Here is a 20940-nt window from a genome sequence, read left to right as displayed (position 1 = left end):
TCACACAGGGTCAGAGGAGGCCTCATCCGGTTCCACGCCCATGGTTTACCTCCGCGCCAGTGGGTCCTCATGGATCCAATCCCGAATCCGGATCAAAGCTGGTCGTGCCAACTCGACCTTCCCTGACGACCTGTCCAGAAGTTGATGCTCCCCGCGCCCACCAGCAGCTCCAGACCCATTCTTATAACTGACGACTTGGAGTCGGATTGACTTCAACTCTGGCGCCAATGGAGTCCAGAGGACTGGGTCTTTGCCTGTACATTTTGAAGAGGTTTCAGGCATGCGAGTAAAGTGGAAGGGGTCTCTCGACCCTTTAGAGCAACAGTTAGACAATCTTGATGAGGAATTGGACTGGTATGAGGAGCTTGTGGAGACCAGTGGTCTGGACACCTCTCCAGATACTGGTATGCTTCACCACCTACTGTGGCTGTGGAGGAGGCCGCTTCCTATGCTATGGTAGTAAAGAGGGCGGCAGAGGTCCTTGGCCTGAAACTGCCCTCTTGCAAGTCAAGACTAATCTTTTGCCTGAAGTGCTTCAACCTGGGGCTTTTTCATTTTAACCCCTTTTATCCCTTTAATGAGGCACTAACGCCTTTCGTGGCAATAGAAGGGGTTTTCATCCACGTCCGCCATACCCCAGCCACCATCCTGCACAGACTTCGCAAGTTGTGCGAGGACGTGGATGCAGTACATTCAGACCTTGTGGGAATGGTAGTCAGAAGTAGTCAGTCAGCCACCCTCCAGCAGCTGCAGGCTCTTAAGCCTTCCTAATTTGGTTAGGCAAGACCATGGATGTCCAGTTGGAGGGAGAATTCAACATCATCTCCTCTACTGGCAGTCCATAACTTCTGACAAATGGGTCTTGCAGATCATTCGGGATGTTTACTCTCTTTCTTTTCTATCTTTTCCTCCTCCTTTATCGCCATTACAGGACCGGCTGGCAGAGGATTATCTTGTTCTACTCATAAAGGAAGTTACAGCTCTCCTGACCAAGGGGGCTATAGAGAGGGTTCAGAGCTCAGAAGTAGGCAGTGGTTATTATTCCAGCTACTTTCTGATACCCACACGAACAAAGGCCTTCGTCCTATTCTAGACCTTAGGACCGTCAATCTCTTCCTCAAAAAGGAAACATTCAGATACTTACATTGGCTCGGGTCTTGTCTGCCCTAGACCAAGGAGACTGGCTGGTAGCGTTGGACTTGCAGGGTGCATATTTTCACATTCCCATCTTGCCCGCCGACAGGATTTACCTGAGAATCATGGTAGGCCACGAGCACTTTCAGTTCACTGTGCTCCCATTTGGCCTTACCAGGGCCCCTTGTGTGTGTGTTCATCAAGGTGATGACATTGGTTGCGGCTCATCTGTGCAGGCTAGGTGTTCCAGTCTTCCCCTACCTCGACGACTGGCTGTTGAAGGCGTCCTCGCCCCGGACTGTCATCTCCCACCTCCAGGCTACGGTGGACTTCCTGCATTTGCTGGGGTTCACTATAAACTTGCCGAAGTCGCACCTGTCTTCTTCTCGGAGGCTCCCTTTCATCAGAGCTGTTCTGGATAAAGTGCAGTTTCTGGCTTATCCTCCCAAGCAGCAAGTCCAAGATATTCAGGTTATGATACCGATGTTTCAGCCTCTATCCTGGGTTTCTGTGAGAATGACTCTGAGGCTACTGGGACTCATGGCCTTCTGCATCCTATTGGTAAATCACACAGAATGAATATGCAGGCTCAGCAGTGGGACCTGAAGTTCCAGTGGGCACAGCATCAAGCAAATCTCTCCTACATGGTCCAGATCTCGGAGGGAACTGCAAAAGACCTGCAGTGATGGCTAACGAACCTCGATTGCGTCAGAAGCAGACCCCACTCCCTCCGCAACCAGATCTCACAGTACTGACAAATGCGTCATTCCTGGGATGGGGCGGCCATCTGGGAGAAGTGGCGATCAGAGGACTCTGGTCTCCAGCAGAGTTGGGGCTCCACATCAACTTGTTGGAGCATCGGGCGAATTGTTCACAGACAACATGACCGCCATATGGTACTGCAACATGCAAGGCGGTGTTGGGTTGTGGACCCTTTGTCAAGAGGCCCAACACCTCTGGACATGGCTGGAACAGCAGGGCATGACCCTGGTGGTTCAACATCTGGCAGTTTCTCTGAACTCCACAGTGGACCAACTCAGCCATCGAAGCCTAGCGGATCACAAATGGTGTCTCCAGTCGGAGGAGATGCAAGGTCTCTTTCAACAGTGGGGAGAGCCTTGGTTAGATTTGTTCACCTTTGAAGAGAATGCACAATGTCAGCATTATTGTGCTTTGGCGTTTCCAAGGTGGCTATCGTTTGGAGATGCTTTTCGTTGTGAGTGGAGCTTAGGCCTCATGTAACCCTTTCCCCACCCATACCCCTTCTCCCCAAAGTTCTCAAGAAGATCAAGAACGACTGGGACCAAGTCATTCTTGTGGCTCCCACCTGGGCACGGAGAGTCTGCTGTCCCGAGCTTCTTCGAATGAGCATCGCTCATCCGATCTGGCTGCCCCTTCGGGAGAGTCTTCTGTCGCAGCAGCAGGGAAGTGTCCTCCACCTAACCTGTCTACTCTCTGCCTACTTGCGTGGAGATTGAACGGCAACAGTTGATAGCTTTCAACCTTCCTTCCGAAGTCTGTAAGGCAACATTTTTTAAAATATTGTACAGAAAGGTCTATTGACCCTCTTTCTACCGCTCTTTCTGATATTCTTCTCTTTATTCTTAACTTGCCCAGCAGGGCTCTGCTCTGGTCACTCTCAAAGGTTATCTTTCTGCTCTGTACGCTTTCCTGCACTGCCTGACCAACCCTTGTATTCAAGTCTCCTATTGTAAATAGGTTCCTGAAAGGGCTTGTACATACGTTTCCTCCTGTGTCCTTCATTATGCCCCAGTGGGATCTCAACCTAGCTCTCCCTTTCATTATGTGTGCTCCCTTTGAGCCACTACATAATTGTTCCCTCCGGCTGCTTACCATCAAAACATTTCTACTGGCTATTTCATGTGCCACGAGGTTGAGTGATCTGCAGGCTTTATCACCCAAACTCGCCTATCTCATGACATTCAGGGGTAAGATGGTGCTTTGCACCCAAGCCCAATTTTTTCCTTAAGTGGTGACCCCATTCCATCTGGGTCAGTCGGTCACACTGCCCACCTTTTTTGCTCCTCCGCATCCCTCTAAGGAAGAGGAGCGTCTCCTACGTCTGGACCCAAAAGAGCATTGTCATTCTCCCTTGACCGCACAAATGAGTTCCGGATGGACGATCAACTCTTCTTGGGTTATGTGGGAGCTAAGAAAGGTCAGGCAGTGCAGAAACTAACCATTTCATGCTGGGCTGTAATCTGTAATAAGATCTGCTACGCCCTGGCTAAGAAACAGCCTTCTGAGAGCTTACAAGCCCATTCCTCCAGGGGTAAGGCAGTGACCACAGCACTAGCTTGTGGAGTGCCAGTCCTGGACATCTGCCAGGCTGCAGCGTTGGCTTCATTACACACGTTTGCTAAACACTACTGCCTGGACAGTCAGGTCCGCAGGTAGGGGCATTTCACTGTTCGGTCCTCCTGGACTTTCTAGTGTAGTAATTTGTCCGCAGACCACCACCAGGATGTATGGCTTGGGTATTTATTCAAAGGTAAGGTATCTGCAGCTAGAAGTCTCAATCAGATGAAAAGTTACTTACCCTTGGTAACGCATTACCTTGTAGAGACAATGTCTAGCTGCAGATTCTTTACAGACCCACCCATGCCTCCCCGCTCTGCGGACTCATTTATAGCGATAGGGTTGCTCCCTTAATAGGGCCCTAGTTTTGACACACACTAGTAAGTTCACTTTGTCGCTCTGCACTTCTGTCGTGGAAAAAAAGAAAAGTAGCTGAAGTCCACACGCCTGGGTGGTGCCTATATGGGTGACCTCGACGTCACATCTGGCGCCGATAATGCCACACAAAGCTGAACAGAGCCACCCGACGGCGTGTTTAAGAAATTGGAGTATAAATTGGAGGGTGTCCGTACACATCTCAAATAATAATCCCAATCCTTGTCTGGGTGAACCACGAGGGTCACTAAATAAACCTGTGCTCAACCCCCTGGTAGCTATGTCACAGAGCAGCCAGGATTAATTGAGCGCACTACTCAAAAAGTGATAAAGTGAAAACCCATCATAAGAAAAATCCCAAACCAATTTAGAACAATAGAGTAAAAATGAATAAACAAAATGACAGAAATCCAATAGTGGAACACGAGATATGAATTTTTAAAGTTTTAATTAAAAATCGTGCCAAAAAAACAACTGTGTATCTAGTCAAGCTACACCGGGTAAAGGTCAAAAGTTAGGGCTGACCACTATGTATGCCTATTCCGATACAGGGTCAGATTTGTCCTGATGGAAAGTTTACCTTCTAACTTAGAAAGTTTTCTGTAGAAAAGGTGATCGTTGACCTGTCATCGACGCTACAGGCTAGGTAAGAGGAATGGCTCAAAAAAGACAGGAAGCTGCTATGCAAGGTGTCGGTCGAACTGTGGCTGCTTGGCATCGGGCGCAATGAAACAGCCAGTGAAGGTCATTTGCATCGATCGGCTGCTCGCCATCCAATCCGATGAAGCCGTCTATGAAGGTTGTAGGCGATGCTCCGTGTCAAATCTGATTAAGCTTGCAGTTAGGCAGGGAGGAGTACACTCGGACTTCAACCAAGGATCCAGGACCTAGAAGACAGTACTTGAGGGGTCAGGACTCACTCCTTCAGAGGCCAACAGAGGGGATCAGGTCAGGTCATTTTAGCCAACTGGCCCTTGGAGGCACTTCTGGGGCCCTGGGTTCAAGACAAACATGTTCTGTCTTTCTTGCGGATTTGGATAGCAGGTCAGTCCTTCCAGTTCTTCACAGGTCTAGGAGTTTTCTGAAGAGAGCTCTGTGGGGTCCTCTTTTATGCTCATGCCAGCCTGTGGGTGAAGGGCAATTCTTTGTCGGCCCCCTAAACCAGATTTGGTCTGTTTTTCTCACTGGGATTGGAGCTAGCTTCTCACTGGGATTGGAGACAGCTTGACCTGAAAGACAAAAGGGAGTCAGGCCTAGGTGTGAGCTTCATCTGCCAGTGGCAGGGTAGGTGTCCATTGAATCTCAGGAAGGGGCTGGTCACAGCTGCAGATCATCCTGACAAGGAAGGAGGCCTCTTATTAACCAGAGCCCTTTGTCCACTGTCTGGGAACAATGCACATCCTGGCACTAAAGAACCAGACACAGACAAGAAAGCCTTTTGGTTTTAACGCAGAAAAATGGCAATTGTGTAAAACTGTTGTTTCCACAATAGTAATATACAATTCGACTTTACCACCATGTTAAATTTCAAATTACCATTAAAATGCTTACTTGAAATATTTTTCTTGCTATTCTAAACTGAATTTAGAACTTATTAAATGTAATAGTGTAAGCCAATGTTAACCAATGGGAGAGCCAGCCTTACCACAGTGAAAAACGATTTTGCAGAGTTGCAATGGCAGTTTAAAACTGCACGTCCATGATGCAGTGACATAATGAGTGCTGCTGACTAATGGTAGCATTTAATTTACAGACCCTCTGTACCGGTAGTACCCTTTTCTAGGGACTTATAAGTACATTAAATGTGCCAATTAGAGGTATACTAATTTTACCATGTTTAAAAAGGATCACAGCCAAATATCTGGGTAGACCCTGTAGGAAGGGCAAATTTCCAACACTTGTATTGACCTATTTCATAGGAAGCCAACATCAATAGAAATTGTTCGTAAGTAATGGAAGTTCACTCCATGTCATCCAGTTTAAACAAAGTACAGTGCTGCATAATTACATTAAATTACAGAAACTGCAAGTTAATCAGCCTATTAGGTGTTGGGGAAAACCATGTTTACACCTCCTTATTTGAATGAGTGGATCAATTGATAGAAGGTGGAAGTGCTGGAATATTTTTTCATGCTGGTCATTTCATCAAGGCTTTGGGATATATAATATATATATTATCCAGGTGCCCTCGATAGCAAATTGTAATCAGGGTGGTTGGTTACTACTCACATGGAAGGTGAAGCATTTGCAAACAGTAAACTTAGAATATAATTAGGCTTTCCTGTTTTCAGTTTCTATTTTTTGTAAATTCTGGTGGTGTTTTTTCAGTGTTTTCCAGTGATTTCAATACCTCAAAAAAACAGTGCTTTTCAGTGGTTACTCATTTTCGCGCCATAAAAAACGACTGAGACAGTGTTTTACCGGTGTTTATGGAACGCTTTGCTGTTATTATTGCTTGCTTTCTTCGTCAGGCCCCAGCCATGGTAAGGACCACACTGTATGACATTTAAAGTGGATAAGAGGGCGATCATGATGTGTGCTGAAGAGATGAATGCCAGAATGTCACCATCTGACCAGACCAAGCAGTGTATATAGGTACAAACTACAGAGAATCGTTTGTGGCAGCCAGCAACGTCTCACAGTTCGGATCATTTTTCATAATTTCCCCTACAATATCACTGGGAGCTTCGGACGACATGATTTACAAGTGTCCATATGTGCCACCATAGCATAATACAAAGTTACACATTGGATGAGCAGAACAGAAAGTGTATTTAGAAAGTGTATTTTCACCCCGAAGAGCAACAGCACCACAGTGCTGAATAACTGAAGGTTCCAGTTCATCTTATAAACACAAGATTTTTTTGAGATGCCTTCGGTTCTTCACAAAACCTCTAACCAAACAAATTTGATGAAGGAAAAGCATGATAGACAATAGGTATTCCGGGACTCCCATCAACCTTGGGGATTTCCACAACAAATGTCTGGGAACTAGACTGAATGATCTCCTCAGTTTAACAAACGCTAGATATATTTTAATGTATTTCCAGAAAATCCGAGAAAGCCTGAAGACCTGGTCAACTGTGCTAGTGTTACGCCTGAAAACAGCCTGTCATCCATTGTTCCAGTTGATTAAGAAACTGCCTACGGAAAATCTACTGCAGATTGTCCAATAAACGGATGGGCCTGTAATTACTTAGGATGCCCCTATCCCCCTTTTAAAAGAAAAAAATATGTTAGCACTAATCATTTCATCACGGAAACAAACGTAAATAAACAACATGGTTTCCCCCTGTTAATTTTTTTTTTTTTTTTGCAATTTAACAAGTGAGACCTCAACCCATGAAACTCTTCCACAGCTCATGAGAATAACGACAACACTGTGTGTTTGTATCGCTAACCAAGCCGAGTGATTCAAAAGGTTAAACGCCTTAAGTATCAGGCAAGTGACACTTCCCGGGCGCCCTCTGTGCGAGCCTTCAGGGAGAATTCCTCTTCATTACTACCTCCTCCTGACCCCAGACTCTGCAACACACTCAATCCCTTACAGGCTTGATTATCCACTACTCCTCTCCAGTGCACCTTATCTCACAGCTGACCTTGGGCCCCAGCCCCATATCAGGCACCATCAGGCTCCACTTTCATTTTTCCCGGTAAAAACATTAGTAAAATCACCTTCAAACTTAAAACATTGAATATAGCGGTAAATATAATTACCTGCCACCCTGCAACAGTGCCCCTCATCTTTATGTAGCCCCTCTCTCATATGCATTTCATTTGTTGTGTAGCGCTACTCATATCGGTGTAGTGTGTGTCAGTACTTTACACTACGCACACATTATACAGAGACAACGAATCATACAAGTATGTAAATTATTCTACAGGGAATGTCACATCAGCCAATGAGGATTACAAGGTGTATGAATCACATGTCATCCATACTGGTGGGCAGTATATTTTAAGAGGGTTTGGTCTGGAGAAGCACAAACTCAGGATTTAAAGAGTACTCCAGTGGTTAGGGGATGCCTTTACTGATAAAAATGTATATCTGCCCAAAGATACTCATTTTAGCAACATTAGAATGATGAAAGACTGAGGAAGTTCTAACTATATCACAAAATAAAAAAAGCGAAGTTCTAACTATACCTTTCAGGTTTGCATGCAGCTCTTTGATGACAGTTCATTGGTCACTGTCCTATGTTAGGATTGTAACTTCTGAACTGCAAGTAACACAAGGATCTCTGTCACAATGACCGTAACCCACTGAGCTTCCACATAAACTACAGTTCGTCTGCATTTAAAAACTACTAACAGACAAATGATTGCTCTCCAGCAGGATCATTAATCCCCAGCGTTATCTGGGCATCTTTTATTGTCTTATTGTTGTCCTGCATCGGCCATGATAAGGATAAAAAACTGTTTAAATGAAGCAGACACGAGGTATGTGTCCTGCTGGGCCTGTGCAGATTTATAAAAGAAAAACAACTAGTAACACATTCTCTTACCTACTCCGTGAGTCAAACTTTGTGTCACAGCCTGATGTGATACGCAGCTGCAGGGGTCAGGAAAGGTGAATAGGAATAAACAAACTTCTTTTCTCCTGCACTGCATAGAAAAAGAAATATCCACGCAGCAGGACAATAGGCAAAGGTTACCGCGGCCAAAGAAAGGTTTTGTCGCCTTTCGCCATGTGGAGATGAAGAGTGGAAAAATAAACAAAGCCTCGTTTACATGTAAATGGTCTTTTAAAGACCTGTGAAGTACTCCGGTGCGGCTTCGATAATCTCAAAAACTGTCTGTGTGTGGGCACCCGGGAGGCTGTCTCGGCTGACACACACCACTTGTGCTCTGCGCGCCTGCCTTCAAGCCCTCACTGCGAGGGCCAAGGCTCCTGTTTGGGTGGCTAGAACCGGGCCTGATTACAATGCGGGCACAGGTTTTAAAGGCATATCCACACGTGCACGAATGCAAGCATCGCAACCATTTACAGTAAGCACCGATAGGCCAGCGCTCACACATAGGCACGATTTCATAACCTGCGCTCGTATCGAAACTCATAAGCATGATTGCACCTCGAAATATCATGCATATAGTATCATAACACGGTTGGCGCACATTGTGTTTTTCACGGCAAAAGTTGAATTTTGGTGCCGGTGTTTTTCACTTTTATTTTTACTTTTTTACCGAGAGGGACACGCTTACACAAGGTTGTTTATTTGATCTTTTCTGAAGCACTCAGTTTGGTTAGCGATTCGAATACACAAGCGCACAGTGATTGTCATTGTTCTCATGAGTTGTGGCAGTGTATCACAAGTTGACGTCCCCCTCGTTAAATTACAGTATTTCTTTTAATGTGGAAACCAAGTCTTTTATTTCCGTATGTTCCCATTATGATCAGTGCTATAAATACATTTTTCCTATGTTGTAGTTACCCCCGATTGTACTGCTTTGGCTCCCTCAAGTGGCCAAAAGGTGCAAATGGCCAAGTAGTGAATCCAATTTGAAAAATTCAGCGATACTCTGTTTAAACCGGGTCAGCTGATTTGCAATCGGTAGGGTAATCTCGGGTAGAGTCGGTTAAAACCGAAATCCGGACAGCCTAAATATAATCCTGTCTTTTGGGAGCTTGACCCCCCCCCCCCCACTTCTCGACCTTGTGACATCTGGGACCCATTCCTGACATGTTTTCGGCGACAGAATGAAGTTGCTGATGCGGAACAGACTGGAAATCCGCAGGCTTCAGAATAGTGGGATGTTGTTCTGGGCTTTGTAAATGTACATTCTTGTATACGGATGTCTATGAGCAGTTAAGGTTTATGTAATTAGTGTGTCAATGGATCAAAGATGCAAGCGACACGAGACCAACGACTGTAACATGTGTCAATGTATGTACTGCAACCAAGCCACATTTTGAATTACTGTAACAACAAACTGCCCTGTTCTGTTGTTGAAGTGTTTTGTATTTGTATAAACTGTCAATAAAAAAAAAAACTAAAACATTTTTTACAATATAATCGGTTGGTGTAAAAATAGTGGCATATTGCTATGTATGCAACACGTTTGAAAAACAAATTTATTTTCTTGTGTTCATGTTATTTAACTTGCGACTGATCTGGCATTTGTCTTGGGACGGGGGCCGTATTTTCCAAGTTTTTAGCCTTTGGGTTTTGCTTTCCATAGTTGTTGTGGTCTCCACTCCGTAGAGTAACAGGTTTTGTATTGGTTTGCCATTCACTTTGACTATGTAAACTATCCTTTAATAAAGGCCAGTGTATTACTAATCCAGTAGGTACTTCTTGAACGTTACAACCATATGCTTAGTCTTGTACATGGGGGTAAAACAGAATATTGATCCGTCGTTGCAGTTTTAGCAAGTTATTGTGGTCACTCAATCTCAAAAAAGTAGATTTAATGTTGCCCACCCTCTTCTGACTCCCATAATAAAAATACAATTATTATTGTAGCGAAGTGCAGCTTTTTTTCACTCCTCTGAAAGTAGAGCCACGAGGGAAAAGTCCGTGTTTACCATACTTTCTTGGAATTAAACGTTGATAACAGCAATTGGAACCATTGCCTTTCTAATTATGTATCGGCACTGGGTATAAAGCAAACCTTATTACTGATTGTGTAGGTTTATTACTGAAGGGTTTTCTGGTTAAGTAGTAAATTTATTGTTAGTTAATTAAAACCATAAAATGTTTAGCATAATAAAAACGTGGTACAGCTAGTTTCATTATTAAAAAAGAAAAAGGACTTGATTAACATATCATCAGACATTAGTTCCTTGTGTGGAAATAGTCAAAACAGTATACATGGTTTGAGAGCGCAGAATTCATGAGACTAGCCAAAGCTAAAAAGCACAAACTTCATTCTTAAGATGGAACATAATAGAAATTTCCCCATGAAATTAATTAGATGTACAAAAATAGGCGGTTGGTTCAGTGTACAAAATAAGCAATGTAAACACTGACCTAGTCTGCATGGACCATGAAGTGCATTTGCTAACTGGAACTGTCACACAAACTGCATTCTTACATAGCAGCGTAATAAGTACCTCATCTAAGTGTTAATTCATTGTGCAAAGAAAAAGCAAGGTCATTTCAAAATCTGTTCTTAGTTTTGAACATTCTTAAATTGCATGTTATTACTAGCACGTAAAGTGCATTGTGCTGACTAAGGCTGGCATAATCCTTCAATTAAAGCATTTAAAACTTAATATAAAAAGTTATACTTGTATAATTGATTATGATTAACCATAATGTATATCATTTAAACCATTAAATCCATTAAAATGGCTAATTCAAAGTGAGCATATTGCAGACATGGTCAAATCAAACTTAAAATCTATGCAAATCTCTTTTTTAATTTTTTTTTATTCCATCAATTGCTATATAAAAGGTGCCAGAACAGCATGTGCACACAGGTGGATTGGATAGGATTGTGCAAATGAGCAGTTAAACAGGCAGACCATGTAAAACCCTGCACAATAGCCTGGATTTCATTGTGAATTTAGACCATGTTGTGCTACAGGATACTAATGACCTCTCATCATGCTGGAACGAAGGTACTGTGGACTAGTCTAGTGTTTTAACTACTTATATGATCTTAACTAGACCGAACTGCGCATATATTGATTGGTTGAGTTTAAATTATTAAAGCTGTGCTACAATGAGTGCAAGTGGACGAGCCATAAGATGTTTAAGAAATTATAATTTGCCACAGGCAGGCGGCCCTCATTTTTTGTCCAATCTCTCGTAGGAGCCTGCCGGTTTCCACGAAAAATTTGCCAAACTCTGCTAGATCCTTTGGAGTCATATATGTAAAAATGAGCAATAGTGCTTCCTTGCATGTTCTTATGCCATGCTGCACGAAGTTTGGCCTTAAATACCTTCAGCTCTGTTGTAATAAGCTTACGCAGCAGCATACAATGTGCGCAACCGATTCAGAGTGTTATTGACACAGCCTGCATTGCTCCTGTCCCAGAGCCCAGTTCTTCCAATGTGCCCCGTATTCCCTTATGGGCGTTATTAAGAGCCTAACTGTTAAAATATTTCCTAAATGCGTATTTCCCAATTGCTGCTGTCAGGTAAGGTTGGCACAGGAAAGCTTTATGGGATACTGCAAGCTCCTCCGCGCCTCTGATGCTTCTTTCTTGGTTTATGTGCAATTCCCTAGAAACCTTCCTGGCGTGGGTCTTTAGTTTTATTCTTTAGGTGTGCTTTAGTGATTTGGAGGTCTAACAAGAGCGCTGGGTCCATATTTAATGTTAATCCGGCTGTTGCCAAGTATTTTGCCCAATCGCTTTTCTTGTCCAAGAGCATTGCCTTAAGGGCACCCCGCAAAGACTCTGGATCTGCTCCACTCACTTGAAGATAGAAGTTGATTATGTCTTTTTTTGCATGCTATATCCATGCTTACTAGATTAAATTCCAGCCAAATTAGGGTGCACTGAGTGTTATTTGGCATGCCAAATATTTTCTTGTATGTGGTCGTGAGGCAGCGCTCCAATGTCTCCGTTAACCTTCCTGGGTAAGAAAGGTGGCCCTAATTTATTGTAGGTGCAAGTTTGGCCCCAGCAACTTTTTTGAATGGCCGCAGCAGAGTGGCTGTTTAGTTTGTGCTAGAACTTTGATAGCTCATACGTAGTTTTTGCAGTTTTCCCTCCTATTGACTTTACCTGCAGTGTTGGTTTCCCTGAGTCCATCAGCCAAACTCCGAAATAAATATATTTGGAGGCCGAATCTATTCTTAGTGGGTCGAGTTGCCGTTTGAGTTGGCATTTTTTAGGACTTTGGCCAAAGACCAGGACTTTTGTCTTCCCGGCATTCGCCTGGAGATAATTGTGTGTGTTGTATGTATGTAATATATATCCAGGTCCCTCCTCATTCCAATGCGAGTCTGATCCATCAGGACCAAATCATCCGCATATTGTATCATTAGGAGTCTTATCCGACCTAGTGTGGGTGGAAAAGTTCTGCCTTTCAGTAGTTCTTCCCCAGGATCTGCTGTATACAAATTGAATAAAGGCGGGGCAAGTACATATCCCTGTTTTAGACCTCTGTTGGTGAGGATCCGCGCCGTGTCGTGTGATTGTGTTATCTTGATCCTCACCCAAGTTTCCGTATATAGTGCTGCTATTGCTGCAAGCATTTGTCTCGGTATGCCCCATCCTGCCAATTTTCTCCATAGGATATTGTTGTCTATGCATCAAATGCCGCACTATAATCAGCAAAGCAGGCATACAAAGGTGGAGAATTTGTTTTGCAAGCTTTGGAGCTCAAGTAAGTGAGGGTGATATCGTTGTCCACAATGGAGGCATTGAGTCTCAACCCTGACTGCAGGGCGATTAACCACTGAGTTCTTAAGTTGTAAGTCTTATCCCAAGTTTGAGCCCTTTCATGATACGATTACACCTTCATTGGCAAAAAGCCTTTATGTGAGATTTCGCCTGGGCTGTTTACCCCTAAGGTCTTTTAACATCTGGGCCACCGAATCAGACTCCATTATCTGCCCAGCTTGCGGCCAGGCCCCAGAAAATGTTGAGCACATTATGTTTTTTTGTACTGAATATCGCTTTTTCAAAGAAAGTAGATTCAACCTGTTTGCCGCAATATGGAAGTTAGACACTATTTGGCCGCTCTGAGGATCTTAAAGACCAACACATCAAATCCTATTGTCTTTGCTGTAAGTAGATTTCTACTGAATGGTTGGTTAAGGCGAAAAAAGTTTGTGATTTAGAATGCTCAGGAGGCTTCTCATACTAATTGAGATGCAACTATGCATAGGGTAACTTGGACGCTGTCACCAGAGATATTTTATTTTGATTACCGGATTCTATTAGGCACTAAGCACTTTAATTACATGGGAGGATGTTATTAATTGATAGCAATTTTAAATTGTTTTTATGGAAGTTTTTTTAATGTCATTTTATATTTAAGAAATGGGAAAGAGTACTTTTTATTGAATGTTATTTATTGATTGTGCATACTTTGATGTTTAGGATTAAACCGAATAAAGTTTATGAAACAGGTCTGGGCCCTGTCTGATAGGTTGGGATGATTTTGTTATCAGTTATCCATTGTTCTAATTCTTGTAGAATGCCTTTGGCAAAAGCTTTACCATCCACATCTAATAGGGCAATTGGCCTGTCGTTTTCAGGACGAGTGGGATCTCCCTTTTTGTGTATTGGGTGGAGGATCAAGCCCTTGCATGCTTCTGGGATAACTGATGTGGCAAGGCATTCGTTAAACAGATTGAGCCTCAGTGGAGCCCAAAATGTTCGATCTTCTTTGAAAATGATCCCGGGTAGGCCGTTCAGACCTGGTGCTCCATCTCTCCGGCTATTTTTCAGTATCTCCAATATCTCCTCCCTAGGTTACTATTATTTGGCTATCATCCAGCTCTTCGAAGGAGTTCTTCAGCTGGACAGTATGGAAGGACTGTGTTTTGTCTGAGTCTACATATAGTTTTTCCACGTGCATCTCCCATGCAGTGGCCGGTACTGCATTCACTTGCTGTACGGCTTGGTTTCTAACCTATTTACATATTCACAGAATTCCCTAGACTTACTGGGCGATAACTAGGAGTATATATGTTTCCATTGTTCCCTTAGTTTCTTGTTTCAGGCTCCATGCAATTTTTTTATGTTTTCTGGCCTCTTTCAGTTTGATTTCTGCGGCTATGGTCATTTCTTTTCTATATTGTTGTTCTGCGCGCCAATACATTTTTTTGCTCTCTAGGGTCTTCCATTTTCCAGGGAATCGAGGCGGCCAACCTCTTTTCGGCGCAGCTTGGCATTGTCTTCATTTTTGTTGTGTTAATGACGATTGAAGCTTGTCTAGCAATGAGGACCAATGCACTGCCCTATTATTACTGAAGGTTGTGTTATATTCTCATTAAACTATTTTCGTGTGTGATCTGAAACTTTTGATGGTCAATTCTCCAGCTCTTTTATCCCTCTCTACACAGATGTTTACCCCGGAAAGACCATACATGGCATACGTGGACTTTCACAGGTCTGACTCCTTCCAGTTTTAACGTTTGCAGTTACGTAGTGTGATGAGACTTTGATCAGCTTTTTAATTCGTTGCCTGTATTACTATTAAATGGTTTAACCTCTTTTTAAGCAATTACTTGCAGAGAGTTTAGTTGGTCTCACTTTTGCCACTTCTACTGTTCTGTGCGTTCAGTTTTCTTACCCCTTTTATTTTGTATATACATGGGTACTGTCTCATTTCAAAGGGAATACAGGAATTGGTGCATCCTATGCGGATGACACTTGGGTATGCATTCCAGTTTCCAAGGAGCCCTTTTCTAATCCGGAGCTGCAATATTTTCAAAGTGACGTTAAAATCTTGATACACAGTAAACAATTACAATGTAATTGCTCTGAAACAGAGATAATTTTGTTTGTGATAAAGGCCATGCTCATCTTAATTTGTTGCCATTGCATACTTTTTTTTAATTAGAATCTCGCACACAATTTTTTTTCTTTTTTTACTTTTCTCAAAAATAACTTAATTCTTGAGACACAGATGGGGAAGGTGATTGTACGTTATTTCCATCAATTGAATAAACTCAAACATTGTTCCCTTTACTTTCCCGTTACCAAAAAATTGTGTCGGTTGAAGGTTCTATAAATGCAGGTCTGGTTTATTGTAATTACCTATACACATCTTCTGCTGATCTTCCCACTACAAAGAGTGCAACACTGCAGTAATCTTATAGTGGGCCTGACGAAAAAATATCATACATGCATACAGAGACCCTGGGTCAATCGTCTTCATCCATTAGCCTCTTCAAATAACATTCACATTTTGCTTTCGCTCAGCACAGCATACAACATCAGGCAAGGAGTCCACCCACTTCAGCCATTGGCTGATTTGAGTGTGAGTAACAGTATTTTGCTGGTGCGCATATCCACGCCCACCTAAAAAGTAGTTCACTTAAGTTCCAGTTCTAGGACTGGTAGGCTAATCACCTTTTTCATTTCTACCTTCATTTCAGATTTTTTCTCTATTTGTGTAAATCTTTTTATTGAATATTTTGTGCATTTATCTTTCCCCTTACACAGTTTAGTGTGCAAGTGATAAACACTTCAAGCTGGTCTTAATGCCGCTGCATAGTATGTATCCGTAATGCCGGATCGAACAAAGTAGACATTTACAGTTCAGCAGGTATGTGCATTCTAATGTGCTAGAGCTGGTAAGATCATGCCAGTACATAAGCAATAAAAAGCTGATATTTTTCAAAACTTCATTCAATAGAACCCCCCCCCCCCACACACACATTATGCGAGGAAAATAAAACTCAACAGTACAGTACAGCACAGAAATGTATAGCCTTTGGTCTGGAGAGGGTAAAACAACTTGGCCAAACTAATAATGCGCCAGTCGAGCAGAGGTTTGAATCGCAGTTGGGGAGTGAGTAGTGGTGCGTCCAGGGGAGAGGTCCTCCTCTTGCAAGACAGACTGTAGAATGTCCAAGCCAACAGAAATAGGGTATTTGCGCAGGCCCTTAATGCTTCCATCTGCGAGTGAACCCTATTCCTTTTGGTCCGGCGGGGCATTCCCAGCAGGCATACCTCCCATGTGTGTAATGAGGGATTCCCAGTGCATGTCCCTACGTAAGTTGCAATACCCAACCAGTACTGGGCAAGCGAGGGGCACACCCAGAACACCTGTAGGAAATCAGCGTTGGGCAAGACGCAGTGGGGGCAGACAGCATCCGTGCGGTGGCAGTAGCAGTTGATTTTGTCTGGGGTGAGGTAGGCCCTATGTAATATGTAGGATTGTACGACTATGAACCGAACTTTATGGGATACCAAGGCATGGTATGCTAGGATGTTCAGCCACTCTGTAAAAGAATGGCCTGACTCACGGTCCCAGTGGTGTCACAGTTAAGAGGCACTGCACCGTGTATACGTAAGAAGCTGGCAAGCCATCATATAAAGTGGCGACCCGTCCCCATGATATGCAGATATTGACCCGTTTGGTACATTTCATGTTCCTGTTGAATGCCACTCCAGGGCTTTATCATCGCCCGAATGAGGGAATTGTATAGCAGAAATTGGCCTTGATGAATCTCAGCAGCCGTGATAAGTTCCTCCATTGGGAGGAGGATGCCATCTTGATAAACATCTTCCAAAGTATGGAAGCCATCAAACCCCTCAAAGTGTAATTTTTCTGTTGTATTCCTCTCTCTGTCCTTGTGTCCTTCAAGGGAGGGAGACACTGGTTAGGAAGGATTCAACCTCCTCCGCCGACACTGTAGACTCCGATGTGTGTGTGTTTGTATAAGGAAGTGTAATGTCACGTGAATGCGGCATTTATATCTTTCTTCATGTGCAGGAGGGTCCCGGACACCTAACATATGGCCAGTATGGGACTTTGTGGCTGCTCTTGGTGGATCAGCTAAGCTAGTAGGGCTCTCGTCTTATCTACCTCTGAGTGTGTCTTTTTTTTAGTGAGCCGCATTGTTGAGGTATTGCAGCCTCTCCATCAGCGCAGCGTGTTCACCGTGCCCCTGGTTAATTCGGTTTGTTCCCTCTGTAGAAGACTACGCCTGCCTCTCATAACCCAGCAATGCAAGCTCCACCTGAGGGACGTCCCGGTCAAACTGATGGGCAATACTCAAAGCGCTACCGAGGCAGTGTCCTCTGGTCGCCACTTTAAAAGCGTTCCATCAATCTGGAGGTGGCCGTGTTCGCATTTGTGTCGTTATATTCTGTTAGGCTATTGCTGAGGGAAGCATGAAGGGCTGTAAACGCCACGTTGGAATAAGGGGAGGACCATGGTCACAGCAGAGGGACAGGTGTTTGGAGGGGGTTATGGCCTTAGTGAGTTCTGCCGAGGTAGTCAATGTTTGTAATGTGGGGAACTAGGTCTGGAGTGCTGACTAGGCGATCTAAACACACATGGAGGTCATGCGTGTATGAGTAGAATGAGCACACTCTTGTAAGGGCATTATGTAGGCACCATACATTGAAAAGATTCCAGTGACTCAACCAGCCAGGTAGGGCCTGTGCGTTCAAAGTGGCGACGGTGTGAAGAAGAGGGGGAAAGGATCGATCTAAATCTTCCTTCAGGACACTGTTAAAATCTCCATCCAGGAACCAGGGGAGCCTACTCCAGCGCTAGAGGACCCCAATCGGGCTGTCCAGGAACACCGTCTGCTCAGAACTAGGAGCATATTTGGCTCCAAGCACCATATAGCAACTTTCTAGTCCAGGTCCGCAACTGTGATATCTGCAACAAAGGGGACCCAGGATCTGATCCACACTAAGACCCACACAGGCATATGTAGAGTAGTTAGTAGAGTACACCTGCCTGGGTGAGGTGAGACTCCTGCAGGAATGCTATGTGTGTCGACCAGTTGCATAGGTAAGAGTAATCAACATACCTAAGGGAAGAAGTGTGAATGCCATGACATTCCAGACAAGTATATTCGTGTTAGCCATTGTGATAGCAGTCCATGAGTGGTTTCCGGCTCTGGTTAGGAGGGCGACACCAGGTCTATCCAGGAGTACATGGACCGGACGGGTGCTGGCAACAGCAAAGAACCAATGGAAATCAACACAGGTAGACTCATAATACCATAGAGAGCGGAGGTTTCTGCCCAAACTTGCTAACAATGGGTGTCTATGCAGGCAAGCTGACAAGGGGGTAAACTGCAATGTGTGAGTTGTACAAGTGCTTTAAACCCCATACCAAGTATTTGCTTATTGCTTAGGCCTCCCAGTAAAAGCTGCAATGGTGCTAGGGCCCAGCAGTATTACATGGAAGGGAAGGCAGGGTGTCACACGCGGAATCAGCGACAGGAACTAATAGGTAAAACCAGGCATTGGCAGCCAGGGCAGGCCCGGGTCAGGGGCTACAGCCCACTAGGAAGAGCATCAGGTAAGTGCCATCCCGGGAGCAACACAGGAGGACAGGTGAGCCACAGTTGCCATGGCCTAGTTGGGTTGGCTTCCACCGATGTAGGAGTACTAAGCAGGGGGCATTCGCTAATATCCTAGGTGCTGACCGAGAGGACAAGCCCTGAGCCAGCCGGGCCAGTGAAGAACGGGCACACACATTATGGTAGAATCCGAGGGAGAACAGCTCCGCTTGTGTCCATGTGCCCCGGGGGGGGTGACTGCGACCATGTCGTATATCAGGGCATCTGTCACCAAGTTCTAGAGTTACAGCAAAGTGTCCTCACAACTGTATTGGGCAACCGTTCTGAATCTGTTGTAAATTAAACCACATGCGTAGCTCTTGAAGCAAGATGGCAGCCATGTGAGGACGGCTGTGCACAGCCTTTAACCTCGCTAGAGCTGGCGATCGGAACCCCACGCCTGAAACTCCTTCCCCGGGCCATGAACGTGGCACATGCTTGTGCTTGTTGTGGACTGCGAGGATGCTCTGGGCTGTGAACAGCCCGACTGGCCCGTGCAGGGTTTGAGGAGCAGGAAGGCAGCTGTTTCGCCTGCTACACAGCAGCAGAGTTTCAGTGGCTGGCGGCAGGAGAAGGCAGGCCGGGTGCAAAGGGGATATGGGGCCAAAGAGCACAGGTTTTCAAAAGGGCTATGGGACTGTTACGACTGGAGCTGGTGCAGGGTGAGAAAAGCCCAGCGAGATCATTCAACGTTGCACTCCTCTCAATGGGAAAGCAGACAAGGAGGAGAGAGATAGAAAGCCTGACACAGTGTGCACGGTAGCCCCCCGGGTCGACTTTATTATTGGACCTGTTCAAAGGAACTCGGCACCCAGGCATGCTGCCACAAGGAAAGAGAAAGGGGCCTTCCTCATCATTCCCCTCCACTGAGAATATTGACATAATTCAATTAAGCGACCTAGCTGGAAAGGGGCACAAAACATCCCTGGAAGAGGAGGAGGTCATCCTGGGGAATGTCAATTATGGGCAGGAGAGTGGACAGCTGCGGTATCTGTTGATGAGACTCCTTGAAGGACCTGCGATACAACGACCCCCCCCCCCCCCCCCCCACCTATCACCCCCCACCCCCTGCACCCATTGGAGTCCAGACAACTGACAACATAGGCAACAGATCAGTGAATTCACACAGCGGGGGTTGGTTCTGGTAGAGTTGTATCAAATCACAGGCAAGTGCAGGCACAGTCCCTTCTAAAAGGGGGGTGAGACAAAGTGAGGCAGAACCCTTAAGGGAAGGTGCGTTTCTCGGTCATGGGTTTCCCCTTCATGGGAAAGGATGAAGGGCCATTGGAAAAAGAGAGACATTACCTGAAGGCAGTAAGGTCTAGACACTGAGGCAACAGATTGTTTTTTTTCATTATGAGATCATCAGACTGGTCGGGGGAGGACTCATATTTTTCTGGAGGCCACTCCAAAGTGGACTCCAAAGAAAGTGCTCGAGTGAGAAAAGCAAAGTGAGTGATTCCACCCGAGTACACGGATGATAACACCAGGTCAATGATCAAGAAAATCTCAGTGGGTGTGATCAAAAGCTGGCTGCTGGAGAGTGTCTAAAATGGGATTATTCAACTATGACCTGTGTGAGGGGGGAACCAGCAGGGACCCAAGATCACTCTACCTGTCTCTTGTCAAAATGGCAATTGCTCTCTAGAAAAAAGTGTTTATTTTTCTTTCCAGCAGATTCATCAAGCCTTAGACCATGTCAAATCAGGCTAGCCCATGGACCCATGTACCTCCTGGGCCGCAGCTTTGCTTTCCCACCAGCTGGCCCCCAGTGTCATGGGTTTGTTTAATTTATCCATTGACACAGGAAGCATTCCCTGTGCTTGGTAGTCAGCATAGGTTGTTTCTATACCAAAAAAGGCTAATGTTGACACAGTGAATTTGGTCAATTATCGTCATACATCACTGCTCCCGCTTTTAGGTAAATCTCTATATGGTCTAATAAATACACAACTTTCAGCCTACTTAGCCAATAAGATTCTTGACCCATTTCAGTCGGTGATTAGGGCAGCTCATGGTACGTAGACCGCCTAGGTTGCGGTCATGGACTTGATTGGACCTTCTCTAGACCAAGGCATCCCTGCCATGCTGGTATTATTAGACCTGTCTGCTGCTTTTGACACTGTGTCCCATTGAAGGATGATTCAAAGGCTGTAAAACATTGGCATTTCTGGG

At 44.7% G+C, this 20940-nt stretch overlaps 1 protein-coding gene and 1 long non-coding RNA gene across 4 annotated transcripts in view; one reads left to right on the top strand and one right to left on the bottom strand.

Moving 5' to 3' along the window:
• LOC146797742 (cyclin-dependent kinase 17-like) overlaps positions 1-20940 on the top strand; it is a 655932-nt gene that overhangs the window by 108879 nt on the left and 526113 nt on the right. The gene's annotated exons all lie outside the window — the stretch shown is intronic.
• Positions 1-20940, bottom strand: part of LOC146797743 (uncharacterized) — a 56832-nt gene that overhangs the window by 35120 nt on the left and 772 nt on the right. The window lies entirely within an intron of this gene.

This window comes from Triturus cristatus, chromosome 9, assembly GCF_964204655.1.
Source record: "Triturus cristatus chromosome 9, aTriCri1.1, whole genome shotgun sequence".
Classification (NCBI taxonomy): domain Eukaryota; kingdom Metazoa; phylum Chordata; class Amphibia; order Caudata; family Salamandridae; genus Triturus; species Triturus cristatus.
This window is presented reverse-complemented; position numbering and strand designations above follow the sequence as displayed.